The 25,405-nt window shown below is 37.0% G+C and overlaps 1 protein-coding gene across 5 annotated transcripts in view; it reads right to left on the reverse strand.

Moving 5' to 3' along the window:
* Positions 1–25,405, reverse strand: part of FHOD3 (formin homology 2 domain containing 3) — a 3,141,544-nt gene that overhangs the window by 2,131,302 nt on the left and 984,837 nt on the right. The window lies entirely within an intron of this gene.

Below are 25,405 nucleotides of genomic sequence, written 5' to 3' on the forward strand. Positions count from 1 at the left end.
TCTGTTCATCAGCAATTCACTGAAATCATCTTTGTTAGTAACATTCAGATGAATAATGGTTTTAATAATAAAATTCAGAAAACAAGTCAGCAATTTACAATTTGCACAGGTTTGGTGTAACCCATACAGGATTTTACATTGTACCTGATTAAATGATGCAGCACTTCAGTAAGAATAGAAAGCCCACTGCAACTGTTATGCAGGGTGTGTGTGTGTGTGTGTGTGTGTGTGTGTGTGTGTGTGTGTGTGTGTGTGTGTGCGCTTCTGCATTACATCCATTCATATTGTATCAATACACTACCAGGAGTATTTATTTTTGAACTGGGTAAAGTACAAGGTCATAGTCACCTTATGTAGAAGGACAAAGAAATGCTGCAAGTATAGTAGCAGTAGAAAAAAAATCCTAGCGCCAATTTTACCTACTTACTACTTGGATTTGGTAAACCAGCATGGGGCATGCCAGCCACAACCTAGACATAAAGGTAAGAGTACAGGAAAAGTACAGTTGTGTACACTTACCATAAATGTAGATGTTCGAGTATAGTCACTGTTGCAGTCATTACATTTGGGTAATCCCGCTGGCAGGTTGCCCTCAGTTGGCCTGGATTTCAAAGTCTTGGTTCCTGCGTCAGCTGCTGTCACCCCTTCCCTGAAGTCAGGTCGTCAGGGGTATAAAAGAAGCAGCCAACGCCATTTTCTTCAGTTTTTCTTGCCCCAGATGTCAGGTGCCCCCCTAAAAGGGTAGGCAAAATGTGTATATATATATATATATATATATATATATATATATATATATATATAAATACATGCACCAATATAAACTTTACCTTCATCTACAAGAAAATACACCACATAGGTTGTATAAATCAGAGAAGGAAAGAAAAGTTCCATCAGAAAAAAGGGGGATGGCGGGTGGGTAACCTGTACTGCAACAGTGAATACACTCTAACATCTACATTTATGGTAAGTGTATACAACTGTACTATGTTCTTCATGTTTCACTGTTGCAGTCATTATATTTGGGTAGAGTCCCAAAGCTATGGTTGGGAGGCTGAAGCTAAACAGCATTAGGAGCGGCTATGAGGCCCTGCAGAGCTGCAGTGGCAAAGCCTGCCCTGGATTTACAGTAGAGTGGCAGATGATAGTGTTTTGTAAAGGTGTGCACTGAACTCCAAGTAGCACCCTCTAAAATGTCTTTGGTTGGTACTCCCCTGAGAAAGGCTGCTGAAGTGGCTGCAGCTCTTGTTGAATGTGGCCTAATGCCCTTAGGCACTGACCTGCCATGGTGTAAATAGCAGAAACGAATGCAGTGACCTATCCACTTTGAAATAGTCTGCTTTGAGATAGCATTTCCTTGTAATCCTGCAGCATATGCCACTAGTAATTGCTCTGTCTTCCTGAATACTTTGGTTCTGTTCAAGTAGAATCTAAGCTGGCTGTGTACGTCCAAAGAATGCAGAATTCTCAGCCCCTTGTTCTGTGGATTTGGATAAAAAGTTGGCAGATTAATAGTTTGGTTAAGATCCACACTGGACACCACCTTAGGCATAAATGTTGGGTTTGTCCTCTGAGAGACCCTGTCTGGATAAAAAATGATAAAAGGGTCCACAGCCATGAGTGCCTGTAGCTCTGAAACTCGTCTTACAGAAGTTATTGTTAGGAGCAGAGCTGTTTTCCAAGATTAAAACTTTATATCAGCAGTAGCAGCTGGCTCAAAAGGAGACAGGGTGAGTTTTTCCAGCACATAGTTGAGGTCCCGTGCAGGTAATGGTGATCTCCTTGGAGGTCTTAAATTTTTAGCTCCTCTGAGGTACTGCTTTAATAAAGGATGAGAAAAGATTGGTGGCTCTGTATTGTAATGAGCTGAAATGGCAGAGGCATGAATTTTAATTGATGAGAAAGATAGGCCTTTGTCCAGCATCTCAATTAAGTATTGCAAAATCTGAGGAATATTTGGTACAGCTGTATCAGTTCCTTGTGCCTGGTTCCAAGCACAGAATCTCTTCCATTTTCCAGCATAAGATTTTCTAGTACTAGGCCTTCTAGCTTCCAAAATGACATCCATCACAGCTTTACTGAGAGATGTGTTTTGTATGACTACATTATCCGCCATGCTGCCAGGTTTAAAGTACTGAGTTGGCTGTGCAGGATCTGATTGTTTTGCTGGGAAAGTAGATGAGGTATTTGAGGTAAGGTCCAAGCTGGGCATTGAGACAAGTTCCTTAGGATTGAATACCAGTACTGGCGGGGCCAGTCTGAGGCAATCAGTATCATCTGACCTTTAGGAGTACCTTGGGGAGGAGAGGCAGTGGAGGAAAGGCATATATTGATAGGTTTTTCCAGCTGAAAGATAGGGCGTCCACTTTCAATGCTTGTCTGTGATAAGTCCTTGTGCAGAATCTTTTTAGTTGGTAGCTGTGAGGGGAGGCAAATAGATCCATGTCTGGGCATCCCCATTTCCTTGTTATCATGCTGAAGACTTGTGGGTCCAGCTGCCACTTGTGGGGATCCATGAGGTTTCTGCTTAGTTTGTCTGCCAGAGTGTTTTCCTTTCCTGGCAGAAATTGCGCCTGCAGATGTACTTGGTAAGTCAATGCTGTGTCCCACAAAGTCATGCTTAGTCTGCAAGGGGGGGGGGTAAGAATGTGTGCCCCCCTGTTTGTTTATATACCACATGACTGTGGTGCTGTCTGTCTTTATCAGTAGTTGTCCCAGATGAAGTAGGTCCTTGAAGGCTGTCAGGACATGTTGAACAGCTAGCATATCTTTTTGATTGATATGTAGATGCATTTGGTTTGAGGCCCATGTGCCCTGAATGCACTTTCCTGCCATGTGGGCCCCCCAGGCATAATCTGATGCATCCATTGTTAGTGTCTGCCTGGCTGGGGGTAATGTGAATCGCTGTCCCTTGTTCTGGTGACAAGCCTTCGCCCACCATCGAAACTCTTGTTGCAGCCAGGGAATGAGAGTAATCATTGTTTCCAGGCTGTGGCAATGTTGAGTCCAAACACTTTTTAGGTACCACTGAAGTTTCCTCATATGCAGTCGTGGATATGGAATTAGTAGGATGCAGGATGCCATGAAGCCCAAAGCCTGCAGAATTTTTCTTGCAGATAACTGGGCCTTTGTTGCCAACATTTTGAAATAGGTAGTCAGTTGCCTTTGTTTGTCTGGCATGAGATAAGCTATCTGAGCAGTTGTATTTAAGCTTGTACCCAGGAATATTATCTCTTGAGAGGGTACTAGTTTTGATTTCATTTCATTGACTGTGTACCCTAGGCATGTTAGAAGTCTTTTCACAAACGCCAGATGCTGTAGAAGAATGTCCTTGTTCTCTGCTTGAATTAGACAGTCGTCTAAGTAAGGATATATTTGTATTCCTCTTTGTCTGCAGAATGCAATTACTGGCTGCCAGGTACTTTGTAAAGACCCTGGGTGCAGTAGATAAGCCAAAGGGCAGTGCAGAGAAATGGTAATGCATTGAGCCAGCCTTGAATCTGAGGTATCTTCTGCATGATTGTCTGACAGTGACATGCAGGTATGCCTCTTTTAGGTCTAAAGTCATAAGCCAAGCATTCTTGCCCAGCATGGGTAGAAGCTGCTGCAAGGTCAACATTTTGAATTTTGGTATATCCAGGAATGTGTTTAGAATAGATAGGTCCAGTATTGGTCTCCAGACCCTGTCTTTTCTGGTTACCAAGAACAGTCTTGAGTAAAATCCTTGTACCTGCTCTTGCTCTGGTACTTGTTGAATGGCCCCCATGTCCATGAGGGATGAGACTTGTTTTTGTGCCTCTGCTCATTGATTTTTTTGTCATATCTGGCCAGCCGTTTGCCTTTGGCAGGGTATGGAAATGGAACTTGTAGTCTTGTGACACTATGTTTAGAACCCACTTGTCCTGGGTTATAATGTGCCAACTTTGAGAAAAAAGTGCTAATTTTCCCCCTAAGGGTGCTTCCAGGAGATAAGTGCTTGGTGCAGGCAGGGGGAGTCATTGGGACTGTTTCCTGTATCCGTTGTATTGCATTGGTGTTCTGTGGATTGCTGTGGTGACTTTTTGTACATGCCCAATTAAACCTTTCATCTGTGCTCCTTCGTTGTTGAACTGGTGCTTTCCTTTTTGGTTATTAGTCTAGCAGGCACCTTCCTTTTGACTTGTTTACTGTTTCCTGTATGGTTCTGATTTGTCTTCTCCAACTTTGGAGGTAGAAGCATCCCATTGCTTTGACCTGTATGAACCTTGCGCCTGGGATTTGCCTAGGGCATCTGGATCTGCCCCTTTGAGGTCTGTCTGACACAGGAAAGGACCAATTCTTTGTAGGCCAGTGCCAACTAAACCTAGGTGGCTGTACTTGTAAATTATCTTTGACAGTTTGCATAGATTTTAGCTTTGTCCTCCATTTTCTTTAACACCTCTTCTGCCTTAACACCAAACAAAGTATCATATTGTAAAGGTGCATCTAATAATTTAACTTTGACATGATCAGGCAGATTTTGTTCCTTTAACCAAGCATGCCTCCTAATTATAGAACCCATAACTGCGGCCCTGCAGGAGGTCTCCAAAGAATCAAAACCACATTGCAAAGTATGCTTTCCAACTTGTTCAGCTGCATGCAATAAATCCTGCATTTCCTTGTTTTCTGCACATTCAGAGTTTAACAACATTTTCTGTTTAAGCAATGCCATGACATGTTGCTGATATTTGAGCATATGAAACTGACAGTTTAAGGCCCTTATAGCCAAGGTAGCAGATGTGTAAACCTTTTTCCCCATCTATCCAGTGCCCTAGAATCCCTGTCAGAGGGGATAGGGTTTTTTGCAGCAGAAGCCTTTAACTCCTTTGGGACCCTGTGAAATAGTTTTTGGGTCTGCAGCAGGGTTTTTAAAAAGGAATTTATGAGAGTCAGAAACCCTGTAATATCTGTCAGGCTTAACAGGAGCTGGAGTTAAGGAGTCAGGGGTCAGACTAGACTCCGAAAACACATCATCTACAATGTCTAACACAGGTGGAATGGCTAGAGGCCTGTGTTGAGGAAGTAAAAGTAAACCCCTGAGCCTCTTTTTAGATTCTGAAAAATCTTGGCTCTCCCAGTGGAAATGCTCCCTCATGGTATGCAAGGTTTCCCCAAAAGAATAGTCCTCTGGAGGAGAAGCTGAAGGTATAGATTCTTCAGCATCAGAATCTTCATAGGGGGGAAGAGAATATTCCCGATCAGAAGAAAGAGAAACCTGATCTGAAGATTCATAGTCAGTCTCTTGCCTAGGCCTCTTCTCAGTGGGGGGATGGCAGCCCCTGATCAAGGTAATCAAGTCTTCAGCCATCTTGAGCATCTGTTTTTTGGGAACAGAGGCCTGTCCACGTGGCTCTTGAGTTTTGTTTCTTGGCTTTAGAAGGTGCTTTAGTCTTTGCCTTTGAAGCTGAAGTCGGTTTAATGTAAAGATGTTTAGGTCTGAATACACCCTCAGAAGCCGGTGCCTGCTCAGTGGCTCTGGACCCATCTGAGGGAATAGTTTCTGAGGCTCCATTACCTCGAGTTTCCAGTGGTATAGCCGACTCCACATGAGAGTCAGTAGTGGCCTGTGACTCTAAAGTAGCGGGCGTCAGGGGCTGCAAAAGCACCTCACTGAGAACCGGCGACTGTCTTTGGAGAAGCTTTGTCATCGGTTTTGGACCTTGGTTGTTTATCTCTCTCCTTTTCTTTGCATTTTTTATGAACTCCAGTAGTCAGATGGCTATCCAACGACATTTCTGGATAATTAAACCGGCGTCCAAAATAGTTTAAAGCAAAATCATACCGACACTTAATAGTGCGTTGGTTAAATCTAGCAAAAAAAACGACAATCAGAAACATTGTGAATGTGATCAGGGCCTAGGCAAGGAATACAGTAAGAATTGAAGTCCTTATGAGGTATTTGCTTTCCACAAGAAATACAATAATTAACTTTTTCTGACATCAGTCTGGAGCAAGAAAAAAGTTTCCCCAATGGGGTACTTAGCTTTATTGAAGACTTTGGGTCTGAAACTCGAACACAAAAATCTCAGGAGTCAGCCAACCAGCACTTGCAAACTGTTTCTGCTTCGGGCACTGCGTGGCAAGAAAGACTGAAGAAAATGGCGTCGGCTGCTTCTTTTTTACCTCTAACGACCTGACGTCAGGGAAAGGGCGACAGCAGATGACGCAGGACCCAAGACTTTGAAATTCAGACCGACTGAGGGCAACCTGCCAGCAGGATTACCCAAATATAATGACTGCAACAGTGACACATGAAGAACATCTTAGCATTGAGTAAATTTAGTCAAGTACATGAAAATGAATGGCATTTCAATACAATAAATAAATAGTGAAGAGGATCACAAAAATAATGTTTAAGACTTAGAAAGAAAATGAGACAGAGTTTTAGAACACCATTCACTAAAAATTATAACAGAAAATTATTAAACATGTAAGATTTTCAGTATCTACAGATACTACAATGTTGTTGTTGTGTCTTTTGGCTTTTCCCAGTTAGGGGTCGCCACAGTGGAACTCCGGTCCGTTAATGATTGGCAGTAGATTTTTATGTGCCGAGTTGCCGGCCCTGATGCACAACCTTCAACGAAGGTACGCCCATTCACGCATGTCTCCACACAGAAGACGCTCTAGCTGAGAATCAAACAAGACAACGTCTTACTGTGAGGCGACAACGCTACCGCAGCACCGCCACTGCAGTATCTATGGATAGTACAATATACTCAATAAATGAGTCTCCAACAGCAGAAGCCAGCTGAAATGATGAGCATTACAATGAGCTTCTTTCATTACATGGAGTATTGTTTCAGTTTAACGAGACTGCTCAGAAAAATGCAACACCACAGCTCTTCCATTGTTGCCCGTACTGTATTACCGACCAAGCAAAAAAAAAAACGCACTCAGAATTAAGTCACTATTATCACCAGCGAATGTACCCCTGCAGACACAGACACTGGAAAAGGTATCACTATTGCGGGCGGCAAAAATTACTTCAAAACTGAATTCTTTTACTCAGTTTATGTTAAATGTCTATTTACAGAATTAAACTAATGTCACTTACAGACCAGTAAGTGAAAACAGAAAAGCAAGGTCAAATACAATTCCACCACTTTGAACGTGATCATAAAGCACTACACTAAGCTGTGCAATGTGGCCTTTCATAATACATAATTGCTTGTGAATGGTTCCCCAATCACAAATGTTATCATTGTTGTCAATAATGTCCACAACTCTGATTTTAAAGCTCTTTTTTCAAGAAAACTGATATTACCCCATTTTGTTTTATATTCATCTACCTGTTATCCTCGATTATCTGGTAACCCAGTCATCATCATCTTCATCCCCAGACCATATCTCAACGATGACCCTCTAGGTCGCAGCAGCTGATTTAAACCATATTTCAGACCTGATCCTTAAACATCTGGTATCTGTTTATAACATGGTGAAAGTCCTACACTGGCATTGGATTCTTGTCAGTGAGCCTTATTTTAAAAAACTTTGCCCATTCTCATGATAATGGCAGCTGTATATGACTCAACTAAAACCCTCTTCCCAGCAAAGATAAGTGCAATTGTTGTCAATAGCCCATGCCCTAAGTGTCTTAATGCAATGTAGTATAAGTCTGCATAAAATAATTAAGATTAGTAGCACTGAATATAAGATATAAGCATGTATAGCAGATGGTCTACATCCCCTACAAAACATAAGAAGCTCCTGACTAAACTTCAGGATATAAAAATAAATGAAAACAAATATTTATTTGGAGATTTCAACTACCCATGGTCTGACTTCATAATCTAGTCAATATCAGATTAATACAACCACAGTTATTGACTATGTTTATCAAAACTATTTGGAATAAGCAGTAAGACATTCAAATAAGGCTGGCAATTTCTCATGTCATGCTAATAAAGCAAAACTCTGCTCCCTACACATGGTTATACTTTCAGTAATTAACAGATAACAATGCTGTCACATCTTCAATATATGACTAAAATCAAAATCAGTCTTAAATCATTTACCAATGAAAACTATGATGCAATAAATGACATACTTAAAAAACAGACTGGGATGCAATCCTTATCAGTCCAGACAAGGCTAGTCAGGATACTATTCATGAGTTATAAAATATTATTAATTAACTTCTGTATTCATTAATATATATTGCTAAGTCACAAATATCCAGGTACAATCAATAAAAAACCCTTTGGTAGAATCATACAATTAATATGATGTACAGCAGACCCACACAAGGCATTTCAGGATATAGTTCATTAATTCTGAAAAACTATTAATTTCTGCATTCATGAACACATACTGGTAAGTCACAACATGAAGGTAAATTCAATAAAGAAACCCATTAGTGGACTTACATAATGAATATGTTGTACAACAGAAAAAAGGTAGTAGACAGCTTTCACAAAATACCAAAGTCATAAAAACTGTGCAGCCCAAGACTTACACAGTATATCTATTCACTATTGCTCTGAAAATTTAATATCACAACATTTAATTAATTTGTTCCTTAGCTCACCACAATCTACAGACTCCTCAATTAAAACTGATATGTCAACTTAAGCTTCAAAAAAGGTAGATGATGACTTAAAAGTATGGAGTGTTGGAGCATTCAGTATATTTACAAAACCACCGGCCACCAGATGGAGCTGATTTCACCAGTCTTACTGGAAAGCACCAAAAAAATCATTTGCATCGTTTTGCAAACTTCACCACATATTGTTATATCCAGTAATGTAAGTTTTATTATCCAAGGATTTGGAGAAGTTACTAAGCAAATTCCATTAATCGTTAATCACATTAATCATTCAAAACCAGAAGGTCATTGTCTATCCACTCTTTTAAAACAATATTGCACTGTCGACTCTAAAAATATGATGGGGGGGGGTGGAACCCGAATGGCTAACTGAAAGCAGCAGTATTTTAGAGATCCATATAACTAGTTAAATAAGACAGGAAAAATGTTTTGTTTTTTTCAAAGTATAAAATCTTATAGGTAAAGGTCTAATTTACATAATTAGAAACTTTGGTGAAGTTTTACAAATAATTTTCTGTCAAAAAGCTTGGAGATATATTCACTTGTTAAAATGAGCAACTCAAGGAATTCTCACCAGGATGCTGCCTTAAAGAAGAAACTACAACAGATGGCATCTACCCTGCAGGAGTTGTCTTTGAAGATGGATGATTTTAAAGAGAACCTAGAAAATCTTAAAATAAGCAGTCAAAAACAGACTGACACCCTCAGGGAAATGCTACAACAACACCAGTCAAGGATAACAGGAATAGAGGTTCCTCTAAATGACTTAGAAAGCAGACTTAAGGAAAAGGAAACACAGAAAGAACTGCTTCTTAAACAAAACCCTTGGTTGGTTAATAAAGTAGATGACATGGAAAATAGGGAGAGGAGAAATAACATCAGGATTTTCGGATTACCTGAAAACACAGAAGGTGAGGATATTATTCCTTTTTATCAAGCTGGATCCCTGACTTTTTAAATTTAAAAGAAGGAATTTCCTTTGGCATTGAGAGGGCACACAGAGCTCTTGGGAAACCTGCCACTAACTCAAACTCTCCTCCTAGGTCAATAATTATCAAATTTCTTTCATACTTGGACAAGGAACTGATTTTAAGATCTGCTTGGAGGAAGGCACCTCTAAAATATAAACAGAGCCTGATAAGATTTGATAACGACTATTAATCTAGAACAATGGAACAAAAGAAAAAAGTGTAGCCAATGATAAAGTTTCTGAAACAAAATACCATCAAGGCACAACTTGAATATCCAGTTAAGATAAGAATACTGTATGCCAACGAGATGAGGACTTTTACTGACTTAGAGTAAGCCTCTTCATTTATTAAAACTAATAATGTGATAAGTTTACCAGAAGATATGGACTGGATGTCACCTTCTCTCAAGAGAACAAAAGAAACAAATGTCTGGACAGACGTCAAAAAGAAGAAGCAAAAGACTGATACTGATACAGCCAAATCTTTCAAAGCATCTACTTTGATATGAATTGTTTTAACATTACTTTAAAGGTTCAAGTTTACTGCTTGGAATTTTAAAACAAAGGTAACTAACTACTGGAATCTTTATCTATATTTTTTGAAAATAGATGGCACATGAGAGTTTTCACATTACCTCAGGTATGTAAAACAGGGTACTTTTTTCACAGAAGGAGAGTTGTATAGCACATAAAATATTTATACTGTAAATCAACATACATAGGATATGTGTATTTTCTCTTAATTTCCTCTTTTCTTTCTCTCTCTTCTCTCTTTTCTCATTATTATTTTAACTGCATCTTGCCTCACTTTCTAAATTCTCTCCTATTTACTATACTAATATAGTCTGTATATATTTAACAACTAAATATACATACATAAATAAGTCTAAAATAATCTAGTTTTACAGTAGACTAATTGGAATAGTGAACTTAATTAATTGTTATTACAATATTTATTAGATTAATGATAGTCACTGTTATGCTTAATGGGATTTTGGACGTGTTCGTGATTAACTCTGAAATGTTCCATTCATGTACATATGTCCTTTGAATTATTTCCTTTTAGCATTAGCAAATACATAAAAAAAAAAGGAGGGAAAATGTACTGTTGGTCAAGAGAAGTGAAGCTTTCTTCACATTCTATTTGCATTGAGATAGCAGGGACGTCGGGAGGCATACGCATTGTACTGATTTCAGTACAACTTCTTTAGAAGAGGGGTTATGACATATTTTTCTTCTTTAAACAGCGTTGGCTCCTTTAAGTATTTTTAAAACAGCGTTCTTCTTTAATGATGCCGACGCCTTTAAGTTACATATTTTAAGGATGCTGGGCACCAGAACCATAAAGCAATTGCAGCAGATCCAGCACATGGCTACATACCACCCAGTCGGGGTTGAGTTCATGTCATATCCGGCTGGCTGTGATCGCATGGATAATCATTGTTGGTTTTAGTGAGTGGAGGGGCAAGGCAATTGCGAATGGATTATCGTTGTGGTGAAGGCAATCAGGTGAAAGGCGTGAATGGATTATTAGGTAAGGAGTGTGTGCATATGGATTATTAGGTAAGGAGTGTGTGCATATGGATTATTAGGTAAGGAGTGTGTGTGTATGGATTATTAGGTAAAGTGTGCGTATGGATTATCAGGTGTGTGTGTGCGTATGGATTATCAGGTGTGTGTGTGCGTATGGATTATCAGGTGTGTGTGCGTATGGATTATCAGGTGTGTGTGTGCGTATGGATTATCAGGTGTGTGTGTATGGATTATCAGGTGTGTGTGTATGGATTATCAGGTGTGTGTGTATGGATTATCAGGTGTGTGTGTGTGTGTGTGTGTGTGTGTGTGTGTGTGTGTGTGTGTGTGTGTGTGTGTGTGTGTGTAAATGCCCCCCATGTAATACACCTGCTGGCTATAGGTGTTTAGGCTCAAACCCTGTACCTTTGCTTCAGGGTAAGAAGAGCCTAAAGTCACTAACCACCACCATTTCTGAACTTTGTTCAGATTTTTTTTTCTAACAGTTGTGAGCTATGGTGAGAAGTGAGAACTGAAGTTGTATTCCCCAGCTATGGTGAGAAGTGAGAACTGAAGTTCTATTTCCCCCATTATTGTTTTTGTTGTTTGTCCAGGTTTTTTGTTCTAAGGTGTGAAGTGAGAAATTAATTTGTATTCCCTCATTATTGGCTTTGTTTGTCCAGGTTTTTTGTGCTAAGAGGTTGAGAGCTATCTAAATGATAGCCATTAAGTTTCAGTCTTCGTATTTTTCAAACTGCTGATTTAGCATAGTGGTATGTTGCACTGACTGTAGTGCACATGGTTCTGGGTTCAAGACATGCATGGTGGTAACACAGCATTTTATTCTAGCAACTTTCCAAAATTATACAAGCAATGTTTAAAATGTGTCCCTGTTTTTTTGGGCTTTTGTCCCCTCCTCCAATAAATGTTGGCTTTTTCCAGATTTCTTGTGCTGCAAAGTTCAGGGATACAGCTGAGTGTCGAGTACATTTTACAAGGAGCTGAGAGCTGCAGGGGAACTAAAATTTAGTGCTGCTTATGCTGAGTCTGCTTGTACTGTTAATAGCACACCAGGTAGTGTACTTGCTTTTGATGCAGAAGGCTGTGGGTTCTTCTCCCACGGTAGGTAGATGCATTGCTGATACTGTACTGTGTTGTAAAGGGGGGGGGGATGCTGTAGCCCTTTTTGGCAAAGATATCTAGTAGTAACTATGAACCTGTTATCAGTTTTCCATCCATTCCCTATTGCAATATTACTAGCGTATCATTTTTTTAATGCAACATAGGCAATTTATTCCTCAAGGGCAACAGGCACTTTATTTGTAGATGAAACCATGAAATATAAAGTTGTTTGCTAGCAGCAGCCTCTTAATTAGTTACAGATTTCTTTAATGTGGAATTATGTAGATGGCTTTTACTAGTTCAGAGATTGTGCATATTTACTGATCCTGATGGAGTGAAGACGTTTGAGTAGACTTTTATAATGGAAATGTTCTGAATTGGGCTTTTTTGTCATTATTGGTGCATGCATTTTGTTTCATTGTTTACTGGAAAAATGTTCAAAACAATAAATTTAAAATGCTCTCTAACAACTATACTGTATTGCACAAGGAATATAATTTAATACAATCAGGAAGGTGTATCAAAGAGCATTTGTATGTTTCATGTGCAAGGGGCCTATGATTTGAAAACAGCCCAAAGTTAATCTTTATCTGCCACTGGCAAAATGTATTTTCTTTGAATGTGGGTTTCAATGCTGTTTCAATGAATATGAGTTTCAAGGGCAGAGAAGTTTTAATGCTAAGTCTAGTTTCATTGTGAGACTACATTGCTTTGTTTAGCAGATACTTACTGGTGTTCGTGCTGTAAAGTGCAAAATAAAACTTTTCTGGCAAATCATTTAGGAATGAAGTCACTAAATAATGACCGACGTTAAGTTTCAGACGTCATAATCTTTTGAAAAATTCATGCTAAAGCAAGACCTGTTATTCTATCAACTGTCTTAAGTTTATACAACATAAATTTTTAGTACTGTTTGTATGTTCCCCCAATATATTTGGCCTTGTCCAGATTTCCTGCATTAAGAGGTATGTGCAATTAAATTGCTTTATAGAATTAGGAATATCCAAACCTCTCAACTGTCCCCAATTTTGGCTCAAAATGTTGCTCTCCCCCTAATAATCCCTCCGCAAAATAACAATTTTGGAAGAAAACGTGGAGGGTTTGCAATTATAAATAGCTGTAATGATCAGAGTTATACATTACTTTTATTTCAGAAATGCATGTAGATTCTCTAATTTTGTCAGCTGCTCAAGTTAACAGTGCTCTTATTAAAATGGTGTCCCTTCTTTGACAGGTTCCTAGCTGCATTGTCTGGCAATTTTATATTTTTGCATCACATTTTTTGTCCATTTTTCATAAAATTGCGGTTTTATGGCAAATTAGTGGCAAATCATTAAAGACTGAAGTTAGAAAGTAATGGCAGACATTTCAGTTTCAGATGTCATACCCTTCAGAAAATTCATACTAATGCGAGACCTACTACTGTTATCTTTCTAAGTTTATAAGAGCAATATTTAAAAAAAAATGTCCTTATTTTTGGGCCTTTGCGTCAGTTTTATTTATAGGTTTGTTGCTCTAAGAGGTTGAGAGGTATCTGTGTGTGTGTGTGTGTGTGTGTGTGTGTGTGTGTGTGTGTGTGTGTGTGTGTGTGTGAGAGAGAGAGAGAGAGAGAGAGAGGTAGGTAGCATATCTCTTAATTGTTCAAATTTTGCAGAATGTCCAGATTTTTGCCTCATATTTTTGTCTGTTCCTCATAAATTTTATGATTTTCTAGAAAATCATTGAAGGCTGAAGTTGCTAAATAATGACAGACATTTGAGTTTCAGACTTCATGTCCTTTAGAAAAATTCATATTGGCACAAATCCTGTTATTCTAGCAACTTTCTTATACTAGCACAAATCCTGTTATTCTAGCAACTTTCTAAGTTCACAAGAGCATTACTTAATATCTGTCCCTGTTTATTTTAGGCTTTGTCCATATTTCTTGCACTAAGAGGTAGGTGGGGGGTGTGTGAATGAAACACCCTAGTTAGGGGTAGCAGGTGGTTAGTAATTTACTCAAGCTCAAAACCTGTACCTTAGTTACAGAAAATAAAATCAGGAATCCTCTACCCCAGCTACCATGCTGCATTTTTCAAAGAACTGACTTTCAGGTTCATTTTCAATTCAAGGAACCGAGTTTGAGTGAATCTATATTATATTACTGAAGAGGCATTGCAGCGAATGCCTCTTCATCAACACTAAAAGAGCAAACTGTGAATTATGAGAATGGCTGTAGCTTGGCTGGGGAGGGGGGGGGGGTAGCAGTTTGAGAGCTGGAAGTACAAATTGGAAATTCCTAGCTACACCCCTGTGCCATAGCAACAGAAAACAATTGCTGCAGTTTCTAAGGACACTGTGAACCTGCAAAGTGCATTTAGCCTCACAGATAACAAATAATAAGAAAAAGTATTGTTGTTTAGTTATTAAAATGAAAAACAACCTAAGCAAGGTAAAAAAAATACATAGTAGGACTATTTGTAATATTTTATGATTTATCATCATAGGATTACATATTCCTAGAAACACAACTGAAATGTTCCCAAACTACATGTGCACTTAAATGTAGCTGCTTGATTAAAAAATATTACTCAGTTTAACATGCTGATTTCACAAGTTGTCTGCACTGTAAAAGTTACATTTTATATGTTACTTGAAATTGTCAGTCACTAGTGCACATGAAAAGATACATGTTACTTTTTGCAACATGTTATCTTTGCAGTTACCTCACACACTATACAAACTCATTTGGTAACTGATAGCTATTCATTTAAAATATCAGTTTAAATATTAAATGTGCCCTTGAAATGCTATTGACATTTTGACAAAATATAATCTGAACTGTAAAATGAATGACTTGAAAGAAGTAATGCATATAATTTCAAAGACAGTTCTTCACACTACAGTAAAAGTAAAAATATATATTCACAAGGAAGTACTGAAATGTTTTAATCTTCCAGTTAAAATAGCTTACTGTCAACATTATGCAATATCAGAAAGTTTGAAGAGCTAAGAAATTACTATTCTTTGTCTTTATAACGATTATTAGACAGATGTTGGACTCTGCTTTGTTTAATGAATTGTGACATATGTTTATGAGGAAAAGTAGACTCAATTATTCACATCGGACTACGCATTCCTGGAAACTCAACTGAAATGTCCCCAAATTACTTGTAAATTTAAATGAAACTGCCTGATTAATAAGCATAACTTACTTTAACAACCTGAATCCATAAGCTATCTGCTCTATATATGCTACATTATATATGTCACTTGCATATGACAGTCTCTAGAGCACACAAAAAAATACATATTATTTTTGCAACATGCTATATTTGCACTAACCATACATTCTAAACTAACTCAACTGGCAACTGATAAGTTATTTATTTGAAACATCAGTCTAAATATTAATTGTGCCCTTGAAATATTGTTGCCGTTTTGAAAAAAAAACCTGAACTGAAAAGCGAATGATTTGAAGAAGTGAAGTATTGTACAGATTTCAAAGACAGCTACTGACACTACAATACAAGTAGAAATGTATACATGCAAGGAAAAATTGAAATGCTTTATACTTTTAGTTAAAATAGCTTATTGTTAACTTTTTGCTTTATCAGAAAATTTAAAGAGCTAGGAAATTACTTCTAATTTGTCTGTATAATGTTATTTCTGTTTACCTATGTTTGCTGAATTTCTTTTATTAGTACTGATTTAAAACAAGGGAAAGAAAGGGAAGGGAAATCTCTGTTTTTGGTCAAGGGGGTAGAGGCTTAAGAGTATTCTAACTGCCCCGAGAACTCAATAACATATTCTAAATACTGTTTGATTAATACTTACCTAAGGTAAGTCTTGATTACCATATAGGTACCTTCACATTCATTCTAGACCTGATGTGATTACCCATTCTGGAAGCAGGAGGTGCCCCATGCAGGATGGGAATTGTCAAGGTGATCATAGTTCATTCTTAGACTCTGCTTTGTAAATCTATAAATATGTAAAAGCACTGCACACTAGAATGTAGGCCGCCTCTACTCAAAGTCAGGATACCACTGACAAGCCATGTCATTTCATAAGTGTAAGTTGAAGCTTGTGAGCTGAAGAGTGGGAAAGTAAAGGAAGACAGTACACCTACAGTAAATTCATATTTCATTGGTAATCACTCATTGTCTCCTGCAGTGTCCTTTTAGTCAAATTATTTTAATAATAATCTATTTATTGTTGGCTTATTTAGTGTATGCTCCTCTGTTGCATTTAATTTATCCAAAATGACATATCTAACATGTTTGGGATCTCTTAAGGGTAACTAAATATTAGATATTTTCTAAGTCAACATAATTGTTTACACTACTAACATTCCATCCTGATATATAAAATACTATAGAACAATAACAGAATAATATAGAATTTTGGGTCTACCTGATAACACCGACATGCGAAAACACTGACAACGAAATCACCGACACCACAAAATCGAAAGTTCAAAAACATGAAATTTCACATGCCTGACAAACCACAATCCTGACAATCAACAACACAAGCACACCAAAAACCTTACAAACCTACACTAAACCTTACATACACAACTATCTATGCACTAACCTTAACCCAAACCCTAACCCTAAGGTCCGCCACTATCGCACACTCACCTAACCCATGCCCTAACCCTAACTCACTTAACCCACCCCTAACCCTAGTCTGTCACTATCGCACACTCACCTGACCCGCACCCTAACCCTAACTCACTTATTCCGCCCCTAACCCCACACTTACCTTAACATGTCAGAGTTCTCAGCATCAAGATTTTCAACTGTCGATCATCTCCGATGTTGATCTTCCGATGTCGGTGTTCTCATCGTCGGCATTTTGCAGTTTCGGCATTATCAGGTAGACCCAGAATTTCATATCTCTTTTAAGAAAATTCACCATATAATAATTTAGCATATGGAGCTCAGTTGATATTGTTGGCTAAAGGTATGAGTGATAATCCAATAGATCTATCTTTATTGGATTAGGAATGACTTTCATTCCATGTTTAATGGGAAATTCAAATTTACTTGTATTTGATACTTTAGAATTAATGTTTTATAGAAGTACTTTTTTGAAGCCTGACCAGAATTTTACCCTACTTCTATTTAAAGAAGAAAGAACATTAAATTACACTCCCAAGTTTACAAACATAAAAATAACATTCAGTGTTATCAGAGAATATGGTATAACTGCTATAATCAAAATAAAAAAAAAAAAAGAACCAAAAAGTTTCTTTCAACAATAACTTGAAATGTATTTAACATTCTTATCATTAAATACTAATCAGTGGCGGATTTAGGCATGGGCGCAGGGGCGCGCGCCACCTCCTTTTATCTTTCAAGTTACGTTTTTTTTTTTTTTTTTACATACATAATATATATATATATATATATATATATATATATATATATTACTGAGTCACTGTTTAAGTCCTAGTATATTTAATTCTCTCCACGACATAAAGAAAAAAGTTTTAAACAGTTTAACTGTCACAGAGTACCGTTCATTTTTTTTTTTCAGTTTGGGTTCTTCAGGACCTGAACCAATCAATGCTGTGAAAAATCGCGCCTAACTCAAATACATTGGAGAAGCGATTGGAGGTTTGCAGAGTCAGGTGATTTAATCTCCTCAATAATTGCTCCTCCAAATACTTCTCCATTGTAGTTGAGTTAGGCGCGTTTTGGTAAACAGTTGGGTTTTTGAAGTTACGATAGTAGTCAGCTGCAGTAGTGACTCAAACTCCCTTCAGCAAGTTTGTGAGTCTCTCAGAGAAGTATTTTTTTTTTTTATTTTGTACCAAAAAGCTAGTTGATATTAAATTAAAAAATTTTAAAAATACTTGTCAGGTAAAGTGTTCCGGAAATGTAATGTCACATTGTGTGTTTAGTGCCTACATTTAAAGTGGTGCTTTTACATGTAGTGGTGTTTTTTGTCATGTCTGTGTTTTAGTATATTTGTTTAGTTTAGCGTAGATAAGTGGCTTGTGTGTTCCGGTGTAAAGCTTAATGCCGTTTTGTAGCTGGTTAAATTTATTAATTTATAATTGATTGCTTAGCTAGCATGTTAACAGTTGAACAGTATAAAATGTATATATTATATATTTATATATTATTATAATATTTAAATATTTAATTTAAAAGTATTAATTTATAATAAATTTGAAGTATGATAGATTCAATTAAATTATTTGGCCCAAGATTCTTGCATTGCCCATTTCTGAAGTTGCGGTAATTTCATGACTATCAGATCAAGAATAGTTGCACCTTAGTCGTATTCTTGTGTGTGTGTGTTTTTGTTTTGCAGTCTTGATAGGTCTGCAGATGGTGAATGTGTGTGCATTTTAAATGTTGCCACCACCCCAACAGTTTGCGCCAACACATTGGAAACTGCTTCTTCAACTAAATGTTTAAAAAATGTTTAAATGTTGCAGCAGCATATATCATATCTGTATATATGTCTGTGTGCATATTTTATCTGTAAATATTTTAATTTCATATGGGGTCTTATTCACCCGGGTTGTGCCTTCAAACAGTCTGAGATTTGTACGTACTACTTAGAACAAGACATCTGGACAGTGGCCCAAAATTAAGGGGGGTTTTAAATATTGCTCTTAGTAGCACTTGTGAGAAAATGTACTGGTAGAACATTTAGCAGAGCGCTATATTATATTCCATACTTTGTGAACTCAGAGCTGTCCTTGACTGTGGTGTGTGAGTGCATCGGGGCGCATATCTCTCAACTGTTTCTGGTTTCTGTTTGTCTTCAATTGTTCCTCAAAAAAATGACTTTTCTGGTAAATCTCTGAAACATCGGGAACCAAAACTGAGATTAGAAATTTAGTTAGCCTGAATCAGGGTATTAGGGTTAGTAACTTACTCACAGAATACTGTGCCATGCCTCTGTTTTGTTATCATGGTGCCATAATGGCATTGTAGATGCCGTTTAAAATGGCGCCATGATCTGCAGTTTGCCCCACGTGCTCATTGAGTCATGGAGAATCCACTAGCTTTGCAGTTTGCAGTCATCGTAATGGTATGCAGGCTGATGGGACCTATTGGGCTTTGGGTGTAGGTCACTCCGTTTGGAGCTGTGGACAAATACTTCTTTCTGGTGATTTTTTTTCACTGGATTTCATAATGTTGAGCACTCCGTAAGCTTTCTGGATAAAGTGTGCTACTTTATACTTAAAAACATTATTGTAATGAATTAGTAAGATTCAGAACTATCCACCATAGCTATCACTTTAAAAAAATCTTAACTATGAATGTCACTAAGATCCCAAATGTGGAACGCTCCTTGTAATGAGAGGTACCCATAAGAGGCTTGACTTTGCACTGGGCATAAGGCTTAAAGCGCAGAATGCGTGGCCAAGTGATTCACAGAGCTTTGTACTTGTGGGCTGGGATAACCATTATGTAAATCTATAAATACTGCGAAGTAAATGATTTACTGCTGTGTGTACAGCGATACAGGGGAAATGCTTAAGTGAGCCTTTAGATTAGCCAGGCGTGCAGTGCACAGATACATGCGGAAGCTGTTGTAAATATTTACAGTGTAAATAGTTAATCAGTTCACGTTTTCAAAACTCATTCTGCAGATGTCAAACACATGAAAGAAAATGTACATTTATAGGTGCTTGACAAGTTGTTGAGTGTACTATGACCTTATCGTTTAAAACATTAATTGCAGCTAAAACAGTATGTAATGCTACAGTGATAAGCTTGACTGGATGCAGTTACAATCAGTATTCATAACAGTCTTTCTGAGCAGGGTGATTTCACAAAATGCACATCTCTTACAGCCCCTGTCACACTGCCAGCAACATGCCTGTCCCAATCTTCCTGCACCACCCCAAGGGCGGTACCCCATCGCCTTCCTCCACAGTTCAGAAGCAAACACTTACCCATCTCTCTCAGGACCCAAAGAAGTCAGCGTCAGGTGTGCACTACCGACAAGACCAGGGCCTGAATGTTTCAAATGGAATAAGTCCTCCGCGTTATAAAAGATCAGCCAGTCAGCCCACAGCATACAGGAAGGCCAACACTCTTGTCTCTCTTTTCCCCCTTTACACGCTGTCAACAGGAGGACAAGCAGCGCAGACTACACGCAGTCCCAAACCTGAAGGTATCAGCACCCAACACTGACACATCAAGCACGAGAATGAAAAAATGGGTAGTGCTTTCTCCACAGTGGGTATGAGCTCCAAAACTACATGTGCCCGACTTATAAGCAATGAAATGAAACAGCGCTGTCTGCAGTACTGCCGGCTACAGTTTTTACCGGCCGGATTATTTTCGGAAAACCTTAGAATGTCCAGATTTTTGCATCATGTTTTTGGTCTGTCATAAAATTGGGATTTTCAGGCTAATCATTGAGGTTCGAAGTCAGAAAATAATGACAGACATTTATTTGTGTTTCAGACTTTATACCCTTCAGAAAATTCATGCTGATGCAAAATCTGTTATGCTGTCAATTAAGTGTGAAAGAGCAATACATTAAAGTGGCCCAGTTTTGTGCCTTTGCCCCCCCCCCCCATTATGTATGGCTTTGGCCAGTTTCTTGTTTTAAGAGGTTGAGAGGTATGCTTTCCGTTAATTCCAAATGTGTGTGTCACAATAGTCTACGCTTCACAAACTGCAGTAGACTATCTCTTCAGATAGCGAATCCTGTATTTACAGTAGAACAAACAGCAGTTCCACACCTCTCACGTGTACCTCATTCAGCCCCTCTGATTCTAGCTTTGACTTTTTCATTCAGACTACCCTTCTCCTCAACCACCCCTCCCAGATACTTGAAGCTGTTTACCTGTTCCACTATCTTCCCATCTATCTATTCTCAGCTTCTTCTGATTTCCCCAATCTGCTGCCATTACCACTGTCTTATCCGTGCTTAGTTTCATCCCATGTGCCTTCAGATTTGCATTCCATTCTCCTATCCTTTGCTGAAGTTCTAGATCAGAGACCAGATGGCTTAGTGGTTAAGGTCATCGCCTCCAATGCACAAGGTTCGATCCTGACCTCCGACTAATGCCTGTTTGGAGTTTGCATGTTCTCTGTCTCTGTGGGGTTTCTCCCATGTCTGAAAAACATGCCGAGTGTTTCCAACTTCAGTGGGATTTTTTACAAGTTTATAAGAGTCCATATGCCCACTATGCCATGGAAGGAGAATGTGAGCTGGTATGGTCAACAATTTTTTCCAGGCATGCACTGAAAATAGATGTGCTGTATAGGAATTACTTTTTCCTGCTACCACATCCACAGTAAAATCATGTGTAACTGAATGTAAAGTGATGTCTTTCCAGACGTGATGTCAGAGCTTTGTGTCCCACTTTCTTGCTTCCACCCCAGTAGTCAACTATCGAGACTGCGCCCCCCCTTCTGCAAATTCCTGGATCCACCACTGCTAATGGCTTAAATAATGCAAATAAACGCTCAAACTTACTAAAATATTTAAAACTAAATAAGGCACAAGTAGCATTTCTCCAGGAAATGCATTTTAAGACTAATGATAGCTTTATTTGGAACCCTAAGGACTATACAGTCTTAGCTCAATCCTCCTATAGATCAAAGACAAAAGGAGTATCAATTCTCTGGAAAAAAAACATAATCACTCCAAAAGTTATTTATAAATATGAAGACAAAGAAGGTCTACTAGCATTTGTTATAATTAAATTTAACAACAGAATATGGACCTTAGCTAATTTATACTAGTTCCCAGGAATTGGAGCAGAAACGGTTAAAAAAACACCTAGATTTTATTTCCAAAAATTATAAAGGAAATCTTATACTGGGAGGAGACTGTAATTGTACCTTAGAAGTTTCTGAAACTACCAAGAAGTGTTTTTGCATAGTAACTATTTCAAAATCCTTAAAAAGATGGATTGATTTATTTCATTTAATAGACACCTTTAAAGTAAAAGATGATAAATCCTTATTATTTCCCATAAAGACCATAGATTTGTAACACAAACCAGAATAGACAAATTATTTGTACTTCAAGATTTACAAACAATAATCCTCAAATTCTCAATAGTTCCATGCCCCTTCTCAGATCATGACTCTCTGATAATGAAGCTCCAAATAGAGTTTAAACCTTTAATCCTCTCAACTAGAATTCCATCATATATCACGAAAATTTAAGAATTCAGATCCTGGATGTTGTCAGAACTACAATTATTGCTTGAAAGTAATAATATAACAGAAATCAGTAGAGTCATGGTTTGGGACTCATTAAAAGCGTATTTATTTGATAAGACCTTTAGCTGGTACAAAAACAAAGTTAGAGAGTGGGAATCTGAATCATTAGACTTGCAAACCAGACTCTTGACAGCAAAATCAAAAAAAAATCAGAACTGTCCAGAAGTCAAAAAAGAAATAGAGGAATAAAATAAAAATATAATGAAATTCTAACACACAAAACTTGTCTAAACTTGGAAAAATTAAAAATAAACTCATTAGCCACCTCCCGCAGATATCTACGTAACTTATCTACAATAATTAAAATACAATCTAAAGCAAATAACATTAGTAGTATATATCATGAAAAGAAAGGGGAAAAAGTATAGGATATAAGAGACATCCTTGAAACATTTTGGTTCCATTATATGGAACACTTCAAAAAAGAAGATTTAGATACCAACCAAATAAACTTAGATACAGACCATATCAATATAAAAAAATTCCTGAAAACTTAAAACTAGACATACAAAAACCTATATCCTATAAAGAAATTATTGACAAGATAAAAGAAAGTAAATCTAACAAAGCTCCAGGGATAGATGGTATAATTACGGAAATTTACAAACTCTTCCCTTCAACAGTAATCTCCCTTTTTCATAAAACTTTGCTAGAAGTCCAGTCAGAAGCAAAAATACCACCCTCATGGAAATATTCTCTCATAACACTAATTCTAAAAGATAATAAACCATCAGACCTTTGCACCTCATACAGACCTATATCATTACTAAATAATGATTACAAAATATTCATGTCAATCCTAGCGAACAGAATAAAAATCCAACTTTCAAAGACAATTAATAATGATCAAACTGGATTTTTATATAACAGGCACACACATGATAATATTAAAAGGATACTTACTCTTATAGATTATGTGAATAAAGAAGATAGAGAAACAATTGTAATTGGATTAGACATAGGAAAAGCCTTTGATTCCCTCAACTGGAAATATCAATTTAAAACTTTAGCATTATTTGAATTTCCTCCTCCCTTCATCTTATTACTAAAAAAACATATATATTAATAACTTAGCCTACATTAAATTAGGTCCATTCACCTCAGAGTCTCTCCATATAACGAAAGGTACTAAACAAGGATGCCCCCTTTCTCCTATTTTATTTTCTTTGTCTATAGAAATAATTGCAGAAATGGCAGTGGTTTCCTCACACATTCCAAAGACATGCATCTGGAGCATTTCTCCCCGGGCCTCCGCTGAAAATAGGCTCTGTGGAACCTAGTCGGACTTTCCCGGTCAACAAATGTTAAATAAATAAATAAATAAATATGCAATAATTCAAGAATAAAAGGAATAGAAGTCTATGACCAGTACATATCTACAATAATGCATTTTGCTGATGATATTTTATTAACCCTATCAAACTCTAGAGAGTCATTAGGAGAGCTAGAAGAAGTAATGGAGAAATTTTATAAGATTTCAGGTCTACACTTTAATAGATCAAAATCAAAATTAAATAAGAAAATAGAACTACAAGTTACAGATAAATCCATCATAGGAAAATAATAACTTACGCTAAACTGTTTAGGAATAGTGTTATGAAAAAATATAAATGAAACAATATTAATAAATTATAAAAATATTAATGAAGCAATAAAAATATATATAGAAAAGTGAAACAAAATTATATTAACTTTTGAAGACACATTGCAATTAATAAAAATGGTCTTATTGCCAAAAATACTATATGCAGCATTAGCAATACAGGTAATTTCTGAAAGATGCATTCTTAAAGAAATAAACTCATGTTTAATAAAATTTTTATGGTATTCCAAAAAGAATAGAGTAGCTCTAACTCATCACATTAGACCGTGGAAATAAGGAGGATTGAACTTCCCAGAAATAGAAACATATATAAAAGAATATGTGCTTAAAACTGCAAAAGACTGGATAAACCCAAATTATTTTGCCAACTGGAAAGAATTAACAACAGCTATATTAACAAATGAATTTAATTTGTTAAAAAAAAATGTAATAGTAGACAAATCAAACAAACCCTGGTACATACTATGCATAAGTATATAATATAATACAACAAAACCTTCTAAAACAACACTGATTAATCATTACATCAGTTCCTTCAGGAAACTTATCAATGCAAACATAGATATAAAACTTTGGTTTGACCTTTTAACCCCATTTACCATCACTAAGAACTTTCCTCACAAAATATATAGGGAAACAGTAACCTCCTGGGAACAAAATGGATTCTTATGCTGGTTTCAATGTGTAAATAAATTAAATGTTTTAGATATGCATATGATAAAAAGTGCTTACAATATTCCAACACAGGACTGGTTAACCTTACAAAGCATTCTAATGTACACTCAAGATTTACACAGATTAATTAATAATTCCTCATTTAAAGATATTCCAAATTTAATAAGTTTTCTGTATTAATTTATATATAATAGTTGTGAAAAGAAAAATTCCATTTCAAATCTATATAAAGAGTTAATAACATATAAAACAATTCCCAAACCATCACGCTGGCAGTTTTTAACAAAAGGTCAGTCATTGCAGTTAACAGAAGAAATTAAAACTAACATCTTGCTATCAGTTAATTACACCTCTAACACACAGTACTAGAAAATAATTAACTGGAAATACTTACATAGAGCATTTTTAACACCAGATAGAATTAAAAAGATCAGAACTACTGCAAATGTCTTTTGCTGGAGGTGTGAAAAGTCAAATAAAGCAGACTGGATTCATATTTTTTATGAATGTAATACAATTAAATCATATTGGAATGGAATCGATCATTTTTTACAAGCTTTATTTAATGAATCCTTTACCTTAACTAAAGTATTGATTATACTAAATGTAAATGAAGGTCCCTACCTGAATAAGACAAATATGTATTTGTTATGGACAATACTTGCTATATCTAGGAAATGCGTAACCAGAAGGTGGAATTCAAATACACCTCCGACCTTGGAAGAATTCTACACTTTACTGAAGACAACTGCATCAAT

Source organism: Protopterus annectens, chromosome 3.part0, assembly GCF_019279795.1.
Source record: "Protopterus annectens isolate FY-2018-M chromosome 3.part0, PAN1.0, whole genome shotgun sequence".
NCBI classification, from domain to species: Eukaryota; Metazoa; Chordata; order Ceratodontiformes; family Protopteridae; genus Protopterus; species Protopterus annectens.